The sequence below is a fragment of the Vulpes vulpes genome, chromosome 13 (assembly GCF_048418805.1).
Source record: "Vulpes vulpes isolate BD-2025 chromosome 13, VulVul3, whole genome shotgun sequence".
NCBI classification, from domain to species: Eukaryota; Metazoa; Chordata; class Mammalia; order Carnivora; family Canidae; genus Vulpes; species Vulpes vulpes.
The window spans coordinates 87577297-87597832 of NC_132792.1; the positions used below are offsets into that span (position 1 = coordinate 87577297).

At 43.6% G+C, this 20536-nt stretch overlaps 1 protein-coding gene across 3 annotated transcripts in view; it reads left to right on the forward strand.

Annotated features, from left to right (window-relative positions):
- The first annotated feature begins 2451 nt into the window (after positions 1-2451).
- L3MBTL4 (L3MBTL histone methyl-lysine binding protein 4) overlaps positions 2452-20536 on the forward strand; it is a 446630-nt gene continuing 428545 nt past the window's right edge. Inside the window, exon 1 of one of the 3 annotated variants that reach the window (XM_072734933.1) lies at positions 2452-2674. The gene's annotated coding sequence lies outside the window, so the exon portion shown is untranslated. The remainder of the gene's footprint in view (positions 2675-20536) is intronic. The other 2 variants (XM_072734932.1, XM_072734931.1) reach the window with 2 other exon arrangements.

Here is a 20536-nt window from a genome sequence, read left to right on the forward strand (position 1 = left end):
GTGTTTAACAGGCCACTAGTGACTCCTTTATTTATTTATTTATTTATTTATTTTTATGATAGTCACACACACAGAGAGAGAGAGAGAGAGAGGCAGAGACACAGGCAGAGGGAGAAGCAGGCTCCATGCACTGGGAGCCCGACGTGGGATTCGATCCCGAGTCTCCAGGATCACACCCTGGGCCAAAGGCAGGCGCTTAAACCACTGCGCCACCCAGGGATCCCTAGTGACTCCTTTCTAACAATAAGCCATCCTTACCTCTCTGGTCAACATTAACTTTGCCATTTAGTTTGCTAGATTCAACTGAATTATAAGTAAAAAAATGCCTAGTAATCATCAGTGTTCCAAAATCCATTGTTCACAATGGACCCTTGGTAACATTGCAATACTCAACAATGTGGCTATTTCATTTTAATCTGCAGCTGTTCAAATAAAAGAGATTTACTACAACAGCTTTTCAAAAATTCTGTAATAAGTGTACCAATGCTTACACTGCTTATATTTCCATATAATTTGAATAACAGTATCGTTTAAAACAGATGTCAGCTTCTTTGAATGTAATCATATGTTGTTGTCAGCAGTACGCACCCATAGATTTACATTTAAGTAACCCAGGATGGGGTTTTCTGCCTGTGCACCTTCATTGGTGCATTTTTTTTTTTTACCTTATTTAAACCTTGCCCATGAAAACAGTGTTTCTCTTTTCATCCAAGCAAGCCAAATATATTCAATAAACACATTATAATAATGTTTCCCCAAAAACGTGAAGACAAGGTGATGTAAATTCACTCTATTTGGATTTCAATCCAGCTTTTTAAAATTTTGTATAATATTAACATTGATTTTTCTAAGGGGTGGGTAGAACCAGAAGTGCTTTTAACTCTTCCTGTTCTGGGAACATTTTGATGTTTATATCGCTAATACTTAGCATCTTTAATGATAAACACTACCCGGCAGGCAAGACTAGGGTTATACTGCAGTAATCCAAGCACTGTCCTTTCCCCAAAATGTTATCTGTGCTCGCATAAGTAGCAGGGAGGGGGAATTCTCATCCAACCACTAGGTTCCACTCTAATTTCATGCAGTCAGGTGAGCAAGTATGTCAAGATAGTAGTACCCTGATGTGTGCCTGTTGTCACAAAAATATATCACAACTCCAGGAAGTCTTCAGCATAAACCTGTTAAATGGGATGAAAAAAGCACACCACTTCAATAGATCTGTTGTAAATGTTCTCTCTTTGCCGATTCCTTCTGCCTCCTTTTGTCTCTTTGCCCCACATCTTTTTTTTTTAAAAAAAGATTTTACTTATTTATTCATGAGAGATACAGAGAGAGACAGAGACATAGGCAGAGACCGAAGCAGGCTCCCTGCAGAGAGCCCCATGCAGGACTCAATCCTAGGACCCAGGAATCAGGACCTGAGCCAAAGGCAGATGCTCAACTGCCAAGCCACCCAGGCAACCGGCCTCAAATCTTTTTCTTAATTGATTAGAGCATAGAACCCAGTTTGTGTGTGTGTGTGTGTGTGTGTGTGTGTATACTTATAAATTTCTAGGATCATGGTTCCTAATGCAAAAACTGCATTAGCAGAGGGTTTTACATTTCTTTCTTCAGTTAACATTAAATTATGTTTGTGACCAAAGGACCAGTCTTGACCTGAAAAACAAAAGTTTTAGTTGTGCCTTTTTGATAGTCAACAACAAAAGATCATTTGGGATATTATTATGGTTAATTATGTTAAAGTACTGCATTTCTTGCTGTAATCAACAAACTAATATTTATTTTGTACGTAACAGCTCTTATTTGCATACTAGGCACCTCCACGAAGGAAAATTACATTAAAAGTCACAAAAAAAAAAATGGTCTTCGATTGCCAGCTTTTAAATATAAGCCAAAAATGAATGGATGGATGGATGGATGGATGCATGCATGCGTGCACGCCAAAAGGAACGAATTAGTAAGTTTCTCTGCGCCCGGCGGCAGCAGGGCTCCGGGAAAGCCTGAAGCCGCGCGGTGGGACTGTAAGTTCCGTGAGGGCAGGAACTCCTCGGCTCCGGTTTCCTACCCAATCCCCAGCAGCTAGAACACGGCCAGGAAACAATTTGTTCTCGACACTTGCAAAGAATATTCTTTTATTTTGAAGCGGTGTCGGCGGCCGGGTGTGGAGCGAAGTGGAGAGCGGGAAGGGGCAGCGGAGGGAGGTCGCGGATCGGAAGGGGCCGCAGGACAGCGAGGGGCCGGGCGCCCGCGGGCCGGTGCGAGGTGAGCCGTCCGCGCGGGGGGGCAGGGACGAGCGCCCGGGACCCCGCCGCGCCCGTGGGGAGCGGGATTCGGGGCCCCCCCGGGGAGCGAAGGGGAGACAGCCGCGGCCACCTCCCTCCCACGTGGGAGCCCGGCGGCCGCCCCGCGCCCCCCGCCCCCCCGGGGAGCGGGGAGCGGGGAGCGGGGAGCGGGGAGCCGAGCCCGGAGCGAGGCAGGTGCGGCGGGAGCATGCGCGCGGGCCGGCAGGGGAGGCTCCCGCGCCCCCACCCCGCGCGCGCACCCTCGCGCCCCTCCCGCCGGGCACCGCGGGGCAGCGGCGCCGCAGCCTGGGCCGGCCGAGCCTCGCCGCTCCGGCTCGCGCCCCGCCGGCCTGTCGCCGAGTCGGCGTTGCGGGCGGCCCGCTCCGCTCGGGGTAAGGAGGACGCCGCCGCCGCGCCGTGTGGCCGGGGGCCGCGGGAGGCGCCCCCCCCCCCCCCCCCCCCCCCCGCCGCCGCCAGGGCCCGCCCGGGGCCCCGCGCCCCACCGAGGGGCGTGCGCGTCGCCCGCGGCGAGGCCGGGCCGGGCCGGGCCGGGCCGGGGGGCGGCGGCGGTTAGGAGTCGCCCTCGCCCGGCGCCGGCTCTTTCTCTTTCTCTTTCGCCGCCGGGCGCGCGCTGGGCTCCCCGCGCGAGGCGCTGCCCCACTTGTCGCCCACTTCGGACGGGCGTGGCGGGCCCCGCGCGGTGGCGCTCCGGGCCCCGGGGCCGCTGGGCCGGGGCGGTCGGCGCGGTCGCCGGGGCGGGGAGGCGCCGCGGGCTTGCGGCCGGGCCGGGACTCGGAGCTCCCGAGCCGGCCTCCGGCCCCCGGGCGCCCGGCGGCGGGCGTTGGGCTTTTGTTTTCTCGCGGGGCGGGCGTCCCCGGCCTCCCCGCCCCCGCCCCCGCCCCCGCCGACAAGTGTCGCGCGCGCTGGGACCCGACCCGGCCGACACCCCCGCGGCGCCCCCTCCGCCCTCCCGCCTGGCGTCGCGGGTGCTGCCCCCAAGTTCTGCGGGGCCCCGGCCCCCCGGCCCCCCGGCCCCCGGCCCCCCGGCCCCCCGGCCCCCCGGCCCCCCGGCCCCCGGCCCCCCGGCCCCCCGCCCCCCGGCCCGGCCCGAGCGGAGGAAGTGCGCGCCGGGGACGCTCGCGGGTCGCGGGCGGTTCGACTGGCTCGGCCCCAGCCCGGAACTGCGCGGGGAGGCCGCCGCCCGGGGGCACCTGCGGGCTGGGCGCGAGCCTCCCCTCCCAGGTGGGAGGACGCGGGGTGTCCCTGCCTTTTATATCCCGCAGTCCTGGGTTACAGCCCGCGGGATGTACTCCGTGTTGTGTGCGCCTTTACCCCCTTCGAGGCTGTTCTGCCACTGCCCACGCCTGGAGGTGGAAACTACATAAAAGGGGGGTCTGGTCGTTGGTACTGCTGAGGCCCAGCGTGTGATAACCCCCGTGAAGTCAGTCAGTCTGGCCACTTTCCTCTGCCGGGTGTTTGCACGCCCAGGACTCCCACCTCAGGGCTGCTGGTCTCCGCGACCCTAGCGGCGAGGGCCTCCCGGAGCAGCCCGCTGGTGGAGCTGACCTGGAAGTTGCACGGGGCAGCCTCGGGTTGGAGTCCTTTGCCTCGTCCTTTGCCTAGATAAGTGTCTCCGGGTGCTCTCGTCCCCTTGAAACGGGTGGAGTTTGTTCTTGATAATAGACCACGCCAACTTCAATTTCTGCCCATGGTACCCTAGAATCGGGAGAAAGTTTTTTTTTTTTTTTAATTTTATTTATTTATTCATTCATGAGCAGAGAGAGAGAGAGAGAGAGAAGCAGACTCCATGCAGGGACTCGATCCTGGGTCTCCAGGATCACGCCCTGGGCCAAAGGCAGGCGCTAAACCGCAGAGCCACCCAGGGATCCCATGGGAGAAAAAGGTTTGGAAGAAAGAGATTTCAGGAGCATCCAGGTGGATTGCATTCTGCTATACCCCACAGGGAGTGTAATTGTTAGGTAGGAAAGATGAGCTTAAAACTGCTATTGGTTATGCAGTCAGATTGGGAGGTGCATCGATGAGTTTGTATCTCAGGCCGCCCCTGACTTTGGAATTCTTCATTCAACACTTTGTGGGACAATGTTGGTCTACCTCTTTGATGACCTCTGCATCTGCTTTCTGAGAAAGGATATTGGTGGGAGGGTGATCTGGTGAAGATAGAATTAAGGAAAACTAAGGAACTGTCTTTAACTTTTGCCTTAAGGAGAAGTGTGTTTTTAAGTTCAGTATAAGAATTCTAGGTGAGCTCCACCATCTGCCTACGTGTTTCATTGCAATACTAGGTGATTTGTATCTTTTTTTACAATTTTATTTATTTTTTTAGGTGATTTGTATCTTAAATTACACGTAATTCATCTTTACTTTCCTTAAATTTCAATTGTCATTTGCACAAGAAACCATTTACCATATATATTCATGCATTTGTATGACACACCACTAAAAGGAGCTTTTTTTTTTTTTAGTGCATTGAGAGAGAAAACATGCAAACTCAATGTTTGTGAAGGAAATGATATGACAGTAACTAATAAATAGGATTCGGGACTAATAAAACAGTCTAAAATAAAATACTGTTAGTCTGAAACAGAGTGGTCAGAGGGGGTCTGGAGTAATCAGAAAAGAACACAAAGAGAGTTGAGTCTCTGACTGAGTCTTGAGGAGTGGATCTTCCACAGATTGACAGGGTGATGGCAGTAACTGGGGGCCAAGAGGGAGAAGGGAGTTTCATGCCTCAAAAGAAATGATAATTTGTTTAGGACTAAGAAAAGTTATTGTAGTGTCCACACTGGGAAATGTTGTAAATGTTTTTCCCACCCGCACTTATCTTCCCAAACTAGAAACCTTTTATTTTTCATGATCCGGTGTAATTCTTCCTCTACGAAGGCATCCCTGATTTTTGCTTTCTTTGACTTTAACTTTTCCTGGTTCACCTATAAGTGCATATGTAAAAACAGCTTTTTTTTCCCTTTCTGATGGCCCAGGCTTTAGATTTTGCCACTTCCTATTTTATTATTTTTTAAAATTGAGATATAGGGATGCCTGAGTGGCTCAGTTGGTTGAGCATCTGCCTTTGGCTCAGGTTGTGATCTTTGGATCCTGAGATCAAGCCCCACGTCAGGTTCCCTCCTTAGCGGGGAGTCTGCTTCTCCCTTTTTGCCTTTCCCCACCAGTCATACTCTCTTAAATAGGTAAAATCTTTTTTAAAAAATTGAGATATAATTGACATATTAGTTTCAGGTGTACAGCATGACGATTTGATCTATGATTATTACAATAATTCTAGTTAACATCCATCACCACACAGTTATAACCTTTTTTTCTTGTCAAGAGAACTTTTACAATCTATTGTCTTAGCAACTTTCAAATATACAATATTGTTAACTAGTCCCTACAAATGATAAGTCATCAAAAAAGTTTTATATATTTTTCACAATTAGCTTCTGTTTTTAAGTAATATGTTGTGTAAGGATATGAACAAGTCCTTAGTTCTCTTTTTATTCGGAATATTTTTGCACTGTAGTTATAGCTTTTTAACTTAGATGATAATAACCTTTCAGGCCCAGTGTGATACCTAACAAGTGGTTAAGTGCATAGTCAACAGATATTTGTAGGACTAAATCCCTGTGTGAGCGGACAGCTGCTGAGCAGAGGCATGGGGTGATAAAAGCAGCAGTCAGGAACATAATTCTGATTATGAAGGAAGATTTGCAAATGGAAAGCTCTGGAGTTCTTACTTGTGAAGAAGAGGGAGACCTGAAGCCCCTGAGGGAGAGGGCTGTATGGGAAGTACTAGGCCACCCAGTCTGACCAAGGAAGCAGAAGGAGCCCCAGCTTCTCTACTCCCACTCCATTCCTTCATCTGTGTCATTAGTGCCCCTTCTATAGAGCTGAAGGAGAGTTTGAAAATCACAATTAGATAAGCATTCCTTGTTTCAATCAAGTATTTTAATTTGGAAAGAGTGCTGCTGTGGAAATGGAGAAATTAGCAGGATAGCCAGGTAGGGGGTTTGAGAGTAGGGTGGGACGGATAAGTTCAGTTTTTAAAATACTGAATTGAAAGAGACACTAAAGTGGTGGGTATGGAGACAGGAACTCTGATGTTAGGCCAAGAGAAAGCCAGCTGGGAAATATTCAGCTGGAATGGGGGTGGCAGTAAAAATCATGAGACAGTGGAGGGGAGAGCAGGTTCGTGACTAGGGGCTACATCTAGGCATCTAGGGATGGTGTCATTGAGAGAAACCAAGAAATGGTCAGAAGGAGGAGGAAAACCAGGCACCATAGTAATAGGGAAGCCAATGGAAAAGGTTCCACAGAAAACTCTGTGTTAAGTCTCGTCTATTGCTGATGAAAAACCAAGCAGAAGGTGTGGTTGAAGTTGGCTGGCAAGAGGTGATCTCAGTGGTAAGGCTTAAGTATGAGCTGTCAGTAATGTTTGCTCTGGGTTTTAGGTATGTAGATGTCTCCTTAATTTGAACAGTGTTTTGTAGTTTCCAAAGCATTTCTGCCTTGTAGTATTGGTAAACATTTTGAGCATAGTTTATTAATTAAAGCAACATACCTCCAAGTGAAAAACCGTTTAGATTTATTAAAAAACCAAGGGGGCTGTTCACATACTCTGACGGCAAGTAGTATAAATATAGATAAGATCTTGTATTTTAGCAAAATAAAGCAAAAAAAATGAATTAGAACATACTCGGGCAAAATGAAACTCTTCGGTTCATTCACGCATGTGATATTATCTTTTGTTTAAACATTTGCACTACTTTTTTTTTCTTTTATAAAGTAGTGCCTTAGAACAAGTTATCTCTGTTTTTATTTTGCAAATATGAAAAAAAGTTCTCCACAGTAGCAATGGAAAAATGAGAAGTTTACTCTGATCCTGTCAGCTGTCCCTGCTCTGCTCCCCTAGTCTGTGTGTGCCTTTTGGGGAAGATGTCACTGCATTAGGGCCCCGGCTCAGTGTCACCTGCTGAACCTTTCTTCATTTTGTATTGATTTCAGCTCACGTGTGAAGTGTTCTCTTAACGAAGCTAGACATTGTAGAGAATGCTTATGCATCTCTCATGAAGATGGCCTTAAATGATGAAAGTGTGGTCACTGCCACAATTAATAATTGATTAATAAATTGTTTGGAAAGTATCAGGTGTGGGATGTGGGCAGTGAAGCAGAAGTGCGTGCATGCATCTTTCTTTGTCATCGTGACTGGCTAGAGAGAACATATTTAACAAGAAGGACGGATGGATAATACAGTACTTTCATACACTGTGTTTTGGTGTGTAAACTATTATGATAGCTTTTTAGGATTATGATAGCTTTTTAGATTAAATCATTGTTGCCCTACTCCCTGTCCTTTTGAGGGAGGGATGAATTAAGGAACTCAGATGGGGGCAAGGCATTTTTGCTGGGTATCCACTTTGTGTCAGTTGCCTGCTATGTGTATGGGACGGCTGATTCAGACATAACTCCTGCTTTTTTGGAACGTATAGTCAAGTGGGGAGATAGATATTAAGCAACCTTTGGCAAACTTCCAAGAGTACTATGAGAAGGACCAACAGGAGTGTCTAACAGGGTTTGTGAGTCACAAAAGTCCTCTGTAAGGATAAGTAGCCACTACTGGGTAGGGAGTGGGGCAAAAAGAAGTTCAGGCAGAGGTAAGGACATGTGTGAAGCTCCTCAAGGCGGGAAGAGCTCATGCACTGAAGGAAGAACAAGGGAGAGCTGCTGACTGGGTGGGAGAGCAGTTGATGGATTGTTAAGGCCAGAGCATGTCCAGGCCTCCTCCTGCCCATGGAGGCCATGCTGAGGATCATGCATTCTATTTTTCTTGCCATGGGAAGAGTTTGCAGAGTCTGAGCAGGGTGTGACATGATCTGTGTTCTATCTGGTGACACCCAGCCAGGCTGCCATCTACAGGATATTGTGCAGGTGGCAAAACCAATTAGGACACCACTGCAGGTGTCCAGGTGGGAGTCTTGGGGCTTGGACCAGGCAGGTACAGATGGAGATGGGTAGAAATGGGAGGACTTCAGGAGTATTTTAATGGTAGAATTTATAAAATTTCTGATAGATTAAAGAGTTAAGGGAAAGTAATCCAAGATTCTTCTTCTGATCTTTAACATGAGAAACTAGGTGAATTTTAATAGATGTGGAAGACTGGTGAGAAGCTGACTTGGTAACTTTGCTTTGACCATTTTTCCAGTGAAAGACCTACTGGATATGAAGTATTTTTAGGGAGATAACTCAATGTCCTTGTGAGATATGTCATTTATCCAGCACTGTCTAGGCTGGGCACATGGTTTTGGAGTTTAGCAAATGTGGCCTTTCTTTTCCCTCCTTCTGTGGCTGTGGGCTTTTTGTATTCTGCTTAGCTCACACCAGACCTAATGGACCTCCTGAATTTGAATAGCCAATCTGTCTGCAAATGGGCACATGCATCCAAATACGTGTAGTCTTAGGAGGCTGCCATCAAGCGGCTTTGGTCATAGCATTTTCAGTCCTGACCAAGGAAGTCTAAAATTACTTGATGCACCACACGGACCATTTATTACTCAATTTCCTTATACCTTGGTGTGCCAAGACTGATTCTGTAACTGGGAGACTCGCCAAGGCCCTGAAAGCTCTCTGGTCTCGCAACTACAAGCCGTTGCTAACCTTCATGGTTCCTTCTTTTGTGAGTACATCTGACTTAAAGATGAGACTTTCTTGAGTGATAGCATTTAAACAATTGCTTCTGGTTATTATTATTTTTGTAATTTATTTCTAAATAAAAACCATGGAGCAGAGGATAGATATGATTCCAGGCCCCTATAAAGGGATTCGGGTTAACACTGAGGCCCAGTGCATAGATGAGTGTATATTCTGCCCTTGGCTTTGGTTGTCCAGATCTGGCCATGCATGAGAAACTGGGTGAACTTCAGGAGGTGGGGAAGACTGGTAGGAAGCAGACCTGGTAGCTTTGCTTTGATAATTTTTCCAGTGAAGGGCCCACTAGCCTATAGACTGTTTTTAGGGAGACAACTTGATGTGGGTTGTGTTACGTATCATGCGTATACTGACTTGGTGCTCTCTGGTGAATGGAATTAAGACCTAAATCCAGGGGCACCAGTTTGGACCTGGAAAGGGGCTAGTAGATAAGGGAACTGAGTGAAGAAGACAGATAGAAGAAAACTCGTAACGTGCTCTTGATTTCACTTCTATTTTCTCACCTTTGAAAACTGGGCATAGGTACTTGACTACTGTAGGAAGTTCTTTAAGTCCAAGGGCAGTGGGAAGAGAGAAAAATCCCCTCTGTGTTGTGGAAACAGTAGGGAGTAGCCTTCTGTGGTCTAAAGGGGAGTAACCATTATTAAAAACAAAACAACAACCACCAAAAATCCTCAGATTGGAAATCTTCACTTTTAAAAATGTGAAACCTCCCTATTTAAAAATACTGGCTCACACCTTTTAGGACACTGCTGAGGTAGACAGTATATTTGCAGAGCAGATGCAGTCGTGGGCTGCCATTTTGCAGTTTCTGACTTGTGGGGTCAGCTCTGTGTCTCCACTTAATCATTTTGCTTTTCTTATTTATCATGAATGCTTTTCTTATTTATCATGATGGAGAATATCAGTTCCACTGATTCCTCCCATCGAAGCCTGCCTTGATTAAATCTGGGAGTGAGGAGTGGGCAGCTGGGCCCAGCCCTGTTACTCTGTATGGCACATACTTTTGTAGGGGGGCTAGAGTTATCAAAATTTGGGTCGAACCTAGACTTTTTAAAGCTTTCAGTCATGTTTCTGTGGAGTTTTTCCATATGTCTCCATCGTTAAAACCTGTCTTCCCCACCAATTGTCTAAGAGTTTGTGTAACCTAAGGATACTACTTTCTATGATTGGAGGGGGACAATGTCTGCTCTCGCTCGTGGACTTTTGCCCATTTGTACCTGTCTTTCTTGTGGCTGTGAATTTTCCTGCTCCAAGAAGCCTCCAATTCTCCCTAAAACTGGATCGCCCCCATCCCCCTGTGCTTTCCTATATACAACATGTATTGTCTGCTATTTTATGTACTCTGAAGGATGGAGCTTTACTTTTCTGTGTTTTCCAGGGAACTTTTTGGATTCAGTTCACCAAGTCTTTCTAAAGCCTGGCAATTTCCTGACACACATCAGAGACCAATAAATGAAAGTTGAATGATTTTAAGTCAATTAATGACAGGATCTTATAGGAAAGAAGTTCCATAAAATCCTTAGCATTTTGAGATTCTGTTGAGTGACTAGCTAAGACTTTGAGTTTGATTGAAAACGTAAGCACTGACCTTTCAGCCACTCATATTATTATTATTATTATTATTATCACATATCAAAGGTAATGTAGAGGTTCTTCTTCTTTTGCTTTATGGCAAAGAATATTCTTTTTTTTTTTAAGATTTATTTATTTATTTATTTATTTATTTATTTATTTATTTATGATAGACATAGAGAGAGAGAGAGAGAGGCAGAGACACAGGAGAAGGGAGGAGCAGGCTCCATGCCGGGAGCCGGATGTGGGACTCCATCCCGGGACTCCAGGATTGCGCCCTGGGCCAAAGGCAGGCGCTAAACTGCTGAGCCACCCAGGGATCCCCAAGAATATTCTTTAATTCCCTATCATTATACCCTTTAGTCCTGGTCCTGGACATCATCAAGGTGAATTATTACAGATGCCAGAATAGTACTTCCAAATCTATGTTTCATGCACTCAATTTCTGAGGATGGTTAGAACAAAGATTTTTTTCTTCTTTTTCTTCTAAAACTGTGAGCCTGCTGTGATTTTATTTCAAGAAGATATGTGGATGTTTCTCCAGCAGCTAAACATATACAGTTGAGCTTAGAACAGGAATTGTTAGGGCACACAGGCTAAGAATTTGAGAAGTCTTGACCAGCACAGGAGAACACCTTTTTGCTAAGTTCACTTGGAAGAATCCAAGGCTTATGAGTGATTTTCAAGTTGATAGACTTCTGTATAGGACCACAAGTTTATTTCATTTGTTTTGTTAATTGTTGCAGATATTTGGGACTTTTAAGAAAGATAGTAGGGTAAGTTACTACCTTGCTGGGTTCTGCACCCCATGTAAATTAGCAGGTGCTGGTTGGCTGTCTTGAGTGTAGACCCTGTATGTAGCACAGCTGTGTCTTCACTTGCGGCTTGTTGCCATCTCTGTGTTTTGTGTGAATGAGGATGCTCAGCCATTTTCCTGCAGTCAGTCATTAGTAATTGTTAGGGCCACTTTATTCTTCTACTGTGAGGACAAGGAGAATATCATTGTCAGTCTTTTCAGAACCGGCTGGCCTTTGTGTTCAAAACAAACAATGCCATTGCTGCAGAGGAGATGGTGAGGAAGAAGAAAGGAAGCTGTGGAGGATACAGTTATGCAGTAATTACCAATGCAATGCACAAAGTGTAAGGCGAGTATCATGGTTTTAAATTGTGCTTATGTCCAAATAAGTTGTCTTTCAAGTTTTAAGAAGTTTCAGTTCAGAGTAGCTGTAACTTCTGTCATAGACTGACTATATAGCATATATATATATATGCATATATATGCATATATATGTGTGTGTATATATATATAGCTTATGTATAAATCTTCTGCTCTTCCTTATTTAATAATGTAGACTCAGCATTTTTTTTTTTTTAATTTCAGAGGGTCTGGAAGTAGTTTAATTCAGATTTTTCCCAGTCCCTATTATAAACAGGTGGCTAGCCTGTGCTCTGTAGGATGTTTATCAGCAGCATCCCTGGCCTCTACCCACTAGATGTCTGTAGCACTGCCTCCCACTTAGTTGTGATTTGTGACATTTCCAAATGTCCCCTGAGGAGAGGACAAAGAGGGCAGGAATCACCCCTGGCTGAGAACTGCTTACCCAGTTCAGCCTGTTTTGTAGATGACACTTCAGAGGTCCAGTTGTACTAAGCAGTATGCCCCAGGTCAGAAGTCACTATGTAGGAATATGAATTTAAAAACAAATTATCTAACTTTAAGAAACTTCTTATCAATTCAAAACTCATTTTTCTCTTGTAAAAAACTGGTTATTATGACAGTCCCTATTGATTCGGTCTTGCCACGACTAGCCAAATACAGCTGCCACTGCTGCTAATCAAACTGTGGCAAAGACATAAATTATTAATAGCACTTCAGAAGCTAAACAAGTTGTAAAGTAATTGAAATATTACCACATTGATAAAGTAAATGTATAAAATTACTTGGTTTTGAGCTCTGTCTTCTTATGGCTCTATGTTATTTACCCACTTCATGAATCTACTAGTAACAAAGATAAAAAAAAATTTGTCACGTATATTTCTATTCCGAACCCCTTATTGCAGGGAGGCCAAAATGAAAGCCCAGTGAAAGACCTGATTTACTCAGGTTCATCCACCTGAGTAACGGCAGAGTCGGAATCTTGAGCCTTCCTGAGCTCCAGCTCAGGCTGTTTTCTATTCTAGCATGTCAACTTTTGTTTTTGTAGCCAGGCTTTGCAGTAACATTGTGTTCAATAGCTTGGCAAATCTTATTCTACAGTAATAATTAATCCTTTGTGTGCTTGCACAGTTGGGAATTATGAAGCCAGTAATATAAATATCTGCTAAGTAAGAGTACCCTCATTCATTCCATAAACGTTTATTTAGTGTCTGCTTTGGCCAAGGGTGTGCTAGGCTGTGGAATGTGAGGGATATGAAGAGTCAGATGTTAAGATGCTGGTCCTGTGCCCAGGAAACTCACAACCAGAGACACATTCAAATTTGAGGCTTTTGTGTATCACATTAGAGAAGATGCACTGATTTATTCATGTATTTATTCATTTAGCTGCACTTTTGAGTACCTGCTGCATGCCATGCCCATGCCTGGCACTGGGTACCATGTCCTTTTAGTCCAGGAAATATCCAGAATAAAGCTAAGAGGGGATGGTGTCTGCTGATGAGTGGGCCCTCAGATTCTACTACAAGAGAGGCGTGAAAAATATCAGTGCCTTTGCTGACAAGGGAGTGACTGTGCTTCTAAAAGTTAGCGAGAGGGAGAATATCTTTGTCCAGTCCATAGCTGACAGGCATTATTGTTCTGCTCCACAGATGGTGCATAGAAGCGAATTGTGGAAGGTCACACAGTAGCAGGGCTGAGTTACCATCATTGCCAGTTCTAGTCATTGTCAGCTAGATCATATAGCACTCCCTCCAGAGACCAGGTGTTAGAGAAGGAAGAAGAAGTCCAAGGTTTTAATCAACCCCTTGTAGGGATGACTAATGTCTTTAGGGTTGTGTTATTTCTAAATTGTTTATGTGGCTACTGTTGGCATATGGCACAGAAGAAGAAAGAGTTCATTTTTTTGGAAATTGGAAACTCTCTGTCCTCCTCTTTGAATGTTCTCCCTGGATGTTATATCACAAGTGAAGATGATAAATTCACCAATATATATACACTTCTGCATGAGTATTAAAAACTTCTCCAGGGATCCCTGGGTGGCGCAGCGGTTTAGCGCCTGCCTTTGGCCCAGGGCGCGATCCTGGAGACCTGGGATCGAATCCCATGTCGGGCTCCCAGTGCATGGAGCCTGCTTCTCCCTCTGCCTATGTCTCTGCCTCTCTCTCTCTGTGACTATCATAAATAAAAGTTAACAAAAAAATTAAAAAAAAAAAGATTTAAAAAAAAAAAAAACTTCTCCAGGTGAAGTCACTAAAAATATCAGTCAAAGCCAAAAATAAAAAAGAAGTAGTTTACAAATTATTTTGAGAGATGATTTAATTCACTCCCTTCTTTAAATGTTATCCAGTCTACTTCAGAGTTTCTGTAATGGATATTCTTATGGCTGAACAAAGGCACAGGTCCCTTTTGTATCCCTCCATAGGATCGCATTTTCCTATAGGCAATGAAGGCCTTTCTTTTAAGACAAAAAGTGAAGAATTATTTATTTATTTATTTATTTATTTATTTATTTATTTATTTATTTAAAGATTTATTTGTTAAAGAGAGGGCAGGCAGTGGAGAGTGCTAGAGGGAAATCCCCAAGAGGACTCCCCCCCCCCCTCGCCCCGGGCATGGAGTAGGGGGAGGAGGGAGGACTCTGCCTCAGGACCGTGAGATCATGACCTGAGCTGAAGTCAGGAGTTAAGACACTCAGCCAGCTGAGCCACCCAGGCACCTTTAAAGATGGAAAGGCAAATTGAGTTTTTAAAGTTTCTGCTTTGTTCACAGAGTTTGCACTTAACTCCCACCCCTGGCCAGGCGTAAAGTAAATGTTTAAGTAAATGGCTTAGGGTGTACCTGTCACCAGTATTCCTTTTTCCCTTGTTTGTTGAACTTGATAGGAAGAACCATGGTCAAACAATACTTACAAATATTTTGGGCTCAGGGGTTCCAACTTACCAATGTATATTTGTATACATTTGATAATGTATATTTGATAATGTATATTTATAACATCCCTCGTGTAGTATCTTGAAATGAAATTGTTAGGTAAATAATTTACCTTCACATACTTTCAAAAAAAAAAAAGTCGATGTAGTGTTCATATGTAATAAAATGGGAGAAATAACTGGAAGATAATTTATAATTAAATGATGTGCCAAATGTTTGGACAGGATTAGTCTAGGAAATAAAATGGAGTAGTTGGATGGCTTGTATTATATGTAACTTCACCAATAAACGTGCTGATGGTGAGATGAGGGAGCACCTGGCCACAGTCAAGCCTCAGACTCTTGGTTTCCGCTCAGGTCCTGATCTCAGGGTCCTAAAGGTGAGTCCTGTGCTGGGCTCTACACTCAGAGAGTAGTTTGCTTGAGATTCTCTCTCCCTCTCCCCTGACCCTCTCTGCTGTACTGTCTCTCTATCAAATAAATAAATCTTAAAAAAAAATGCTGACGGGGGGATTGTATCAGGGAATGGGAGTCTTTGAAGAGTTTTGTGCTTAAATAACATTATCTTTTGAAATGGTGAAAATATTTGCCAAAGTTCTGCTTGAAACAAAGTAAAACCTTTCTTTAGTTTGCAGAGTTGAATTCCTGGGAAAGGCAAGGACATAATTAAAGCCATTGCAAAAAAGTACTTTTGGATTATATGTAAAATGAAATTAAGCTCCATGTTTAGAGAAACCTAAGTAGATTTTGCATATACATGAATGTCAAGTGAGAGAGTCTCACCTTTTAAAAGTGAGAGCCTTTGTAGTACCCTATTTCTTTTTTTTTTTTTTAAAGGAATTGAGAAAGAAAATTAGTTTTGGTATATGGGGTTTACCCTATATGGTTTGGCTTTAAGAGTTCTGGATGCAAACGGTTTGTTCTACTCATTTGTACCTTACCTACCTCTTATAAGCTGCCTTCTTGCCCATGCAGCTGTTGCTTTGAGTATGTTTTGAGGTTTGGGGGAGGTGGGGGTGGGATTAGATTCCAGCACATTCTCACAGCTTGAATGTGGTGTAAGAAACCACAAGAGGGACTTAAATTTCTACAAAGTAATATTTTAATAGTGTTTGACGCCTAGTCAAAATTCTGAGAATGAAATATATATGTAAAATTATTATGCAATGATATATATAAGTAGTACTTGTAAGGATGAAAAATTAGTATATGCCATGTACTCATATACACTCAAACACTTCCGTACACATGCTTGCATTGGACAATTTTGGGTTTATTGTTTTTTTTTCCTTTTTGGGGGGGTTTATTGTTGATTTGGTAATCCTTACTGTACAAAGGCATATTCCACCTACATTCAGTTTGCTTGCGACTCTATAGAATCAGATATAGTGTAAGATTGCATTGAAAGGTGGTGTGTGTGATCTTATGAAATCATTTTCTAATGATACAAACTAGAGGTGGGAGTAGGTTAACACATCTGGTAACCTACAAATTAAAATTATGTCCTGGTCTGACAGTGCCAACAGGGGCACATTATAGAGTATTAGCTTCTGACATTCAACAGTGAGGATGGGGACAGTGTAGAAATCTGCGGGGCGGGGGGCATTGTGGGTTTAGCCTCTTTACTGTCTGCATTGATACTGTTAAAAGCTTGGTGCCTCTCTGAATCTATCTGCACTTAGGATTTTTTCTTTTTTTTTATTTTTTATTTATTTATTTTTTTTATTGAGAGAGAGAGAGAGAGGCAGAAACACAGGCAGAGACACAGGCAGAGGGAGAAGCAGGCTCCATGCAGGGAAACCGACCTGGGACTCGATCCCGGGTCGCAGGACCACACCCTGGGCTGTAGGCGGCGCTAAACCGCTACGCCACCGTGGCTGCCCCTGTCTGCACTTAGGAGATGTGTATTGATTTTGGGGGTGAGCATTATGTCATTTAAAAAAATTTTTTTTGCATTATGTCATTTTCTTGATTATTACCTGTATATGCAGAGCTTTTTGGTAAGCTTCCCAAGTAGTTTACAAAACTCAGACGCACAGGTTTTTTTTTTTTTTTTTTAATTTTTAATTTTTTTTTTTTTTTAAGATTTCACCTACTTAGTTGACAGAGAGCGAAGGAGAAAGAGAGCACCAGCAGGGGCAGAGGGAGAAGCAGACCCCTCGCTGAGCAGGGAGTGCGACATAGGGATCAGTCCCAGGACCCCGGGATCATGACCTGAGCTGAAGGCAGATGCTTAACTGACTGAGCCACCCAAGTGCCTCCAGATCTAGAGGTTTTATAGTAACTCTTCTTTGATATCATCTGTGGCTTTTCTTTCACCTTTTTAATTTTCTTTTTCTTTTTCTTCTTTTTCTTTTTTTTTTTTTTTTTTTTTGTCTCTTGTTTTATTCTAGAGGCCAAGTGTAGAAACACCTGGGCAGCATGTATCCTGTGGTTTGTCAGTTAATATGGATTTACAGCTAGACCAGAGATAAAAGAGGGAGAGAAAGTTGGCATATTAAATTGTTTAAGATTCACTTTTGAGTTTTGGAAGTTTTATGATAGTTTAACTTTTGATAGACTTAATGTGAAAGAATGAGAAAGGTCATGATGCAGAACATCTTAACTTGGGTTAGTTTCTCCCTACATTTATTTTTAGCGCTAAACTAAATGGTGTCTTTTAAAAGTTTAGTTGGTATTTCCTTAGTATTTTATACTTTTATTTTATTTTTTAATTTTTATTTACTTATGATAGTCACAGAGAGAGAGAGAGAGAGAGAGAGAGAGGCAGAGACACAGGCAGAGGGAGAAGCAGGCTCCATGTACTGGGAGCCCGAGGGGGATTCAATCCCGGGTCTCCAGGATCACACCCTGGGCCAAAGGCAGGCGCTAAACCGCTACACCACCCAGGGATCCCGTATTTTATGCTTTTAGAACCTATCTATATTGATTTCAGTTATTACGTTTTTAAATATGTGCTGATACTGCTACATGGTAATTTCTCAAGGTCAAGTTATTAGTGGCAGTAAACTCCTAGTCAGAGTATGTAAGATATCTGTCTTTGTCTTTATTTAAATTTTTTTAGTTGAATAAAAACATTGTTTTACAGGACATCAGCTACTCAGAGGTTCCGTAATAGAAGTGATAGTTTTGTGAGGAAACTAAAATGCTTAGTATTCTGAGTATCTTAAAGTGTCATATGAAGAAAATTCATATGAAAAATCTTCCTAAGATTAGATGAATAAAATTTATTGTTAATTTCCCATTAGCTCTTTTACCTAAGAGTTACTAGAATTTGTTACTTTCTAAGGTGTAAGTATTGCAAAACCTGACATTTTGCTAGCTTTTGTGACGATGGCAACTGCTGAGCTTTCTTTGCTGAATTATATCCAGTCAGTTGAGATAAAAATGAATTGGAAATAAATGGTTATGGCTGAAGATTAACATGCCGTAAAAATCCCCTTCAGAACAAAGCTGCTTATACAGTTAGGTGGCACTGTTTCCTTTTTCTTCTCAAAGGCTTGACTAAGTGTAATTAAAATATAAAGAGGTTTCATGTGGCCTTATTTGGATCTAGCTAGATTAAAAACAAATAGGAAAAGTATATTAGAAAGCAGTTTGAGGTGAAGATCCAGCCCCCATCTGTTACTGAAATGTATCTTCCAGCCCAGAGTCAGAAAGCAGCTGGTAGCTGCTGAGCAAACGTTGGGGTGCTGTCTAGGACTGCACAGGGCAGGCTTCAAGGGCTGGGCACCTCTGTGTCTTCTGAGGCCAGGAGAGTCACTCAAAGTAGGTGAAGTGGCTCACAGGGCACTGGCGCCCTTCGGGAGTTTGAGTTCTTTGCTTGTTTCAAAGTCAGAAATCCAACGACATGAGATGTGAACGGAATTCCCATTCTATTGTAGAACTCTCCCTTTTCTGGCCTCCAAACTCTTGACGCTTGGGGTCTGAAGCAGAGGTTCCCAGCGTTGGGGCTGTTTATATACCAGTGAAACTATATGTTAAGAGACTTGCTGATTTTTTATTTTCACGAACAGACAAAAACCAAACCATTACCATGTATGGTCACTGTAACATCAGAAATATAGGAGAAGAGTCCCCTCAGAACAATGGATTTGTCATTCCAAGCAAGGACAGGTGGCAGTTTTTACAAAACTGACATAGCAGAAGAAAGGGAGTTATGAAACTTCTCAGATGTGAAAAGTTACAGTATTTTAAAAATGATTTCTATGATGATACTGTTTCATGTCAGTTTTTTAATATGAATCTTTTAGTTTGGGCTCTTTGGATAATATTTGAAATGAAGACAGGATGTCCACGTATTCTGGCAGTGTGATTTTTAAAAATAACAACTGAAAAACAATTAGACAAAGTTATGGACAAAAAGAGCAAGAGTCAACATTGGTTTGCTCAGCTTGTTGTAATTGGCATAAGGTAGGATATTGTAGGTTTTAGGAGTTTTTGAAATAAAATACCGTATTTACCCGCTGTTTTTCATGCTCATCCCTGAGCATCTTGCAGTGCTGTGCTTAGTGATGTGGAATGCATTGTTCTGGACTTCCTGTTGATGAGGCCAGGGATGACGGGTCTCTGCCTGGCTCTCAGCACTCCTGCCTCCTGATGCACTCCTTTCTCCCCTACTTTGTTGTCTCCACTCATCTGAGTTTCATCTCTGTCTGGTTGGTTCAGCTGCTCATTTAGCACTTTTGGTTTAGTTTCACAGAATTCCAAAACATCCATTTTTATGCTTAAAATGTTTCTGCCTTTGATCAAGTAAACAAATGTTCAAAAATGCCCCCCAGCTCTGACTCCTTGCACAGCCTTTCTCCTTCCTTCCTTCCTTCCTTCCTTCCTTCCTTCCTTCCTTTCTTTTCTTTTTTTTTTTTTTTAAGATTTTATTTATTTATTCATGAGATACCCAGGCAGAGAGAGAATCAGGCTCCATGCAGGGAGCCTGATGCAGGACTCAATCCCGGGACTCAATCCCGGGACCCCAGGACCACGCCCTGGGCTGAAGGCAGGCGCTAAACCGCTGAGCCACCCAGGGATCCCCTTGCGCAGCCTTTCATAGCCATGTGAACTTAATTACTGTACCTCAGCTTTCTCAGCTGTAAAATGGGAATGATGATAGTGTTGTAGGAAGATGAAATGACTCACTAAGCATAAACCATTGAGAAGGTACTGGCAGATAGCTATTATTCAGCAACCATCAGAGACTGATTATCAGTTGTTATAAACTGTTATAAACTTTAATGTTGCCTCGAATGAGTGAAATATTTAGTTACACACTGCGGAATTATATGCTATTTCCCAAAATAAGTAAATGCATGCTGAGAAATGCATTTTCTTAGGAAAGGTCACTGTTGGCGTTTGTCAGTCACAGGAGTAGTTTTTTGGCTGGAAAACCAGATGCTTCCTTGTTAGTTGGCTTCAGGATGGGTATGGAATCTATACCTTTCTGCATCTTGTCTGTAGAGAGCAGCATGGACTCTTCCGGGTGGGACGAGACGTGCCAGTAAGGTGAGTAGGTCGTAGCAGATGAGATGCCCAGTGTCCAAGCTGCATAGCCAGCTGGTCCATCCCCCAACTGGGTGACCTTGCACCCTAGACCTTGCTGTGGGACTCCAGGTACTGACATACAAGTCCAACCTCATGCAGTTAAGGGTTCCTCTGGAGGCTTGTGGCAGGCCACACTGGTTTGTGGGATGGACTCCCTGAGGCTTTGTAATACTGTGTGGCTGTATAGCAGTTGTTTACAAAGTGTGTGAATGATGTGAAAAGACTTGTGTAATTTTAAAAAGGGGGGCTCTGTTTGAATCTTCATTTGGAAGTTACTTTCTCATTTGGAAGCTACTTTCTCATTACTAAACACTTTAAATACCAAAAATTCTGTT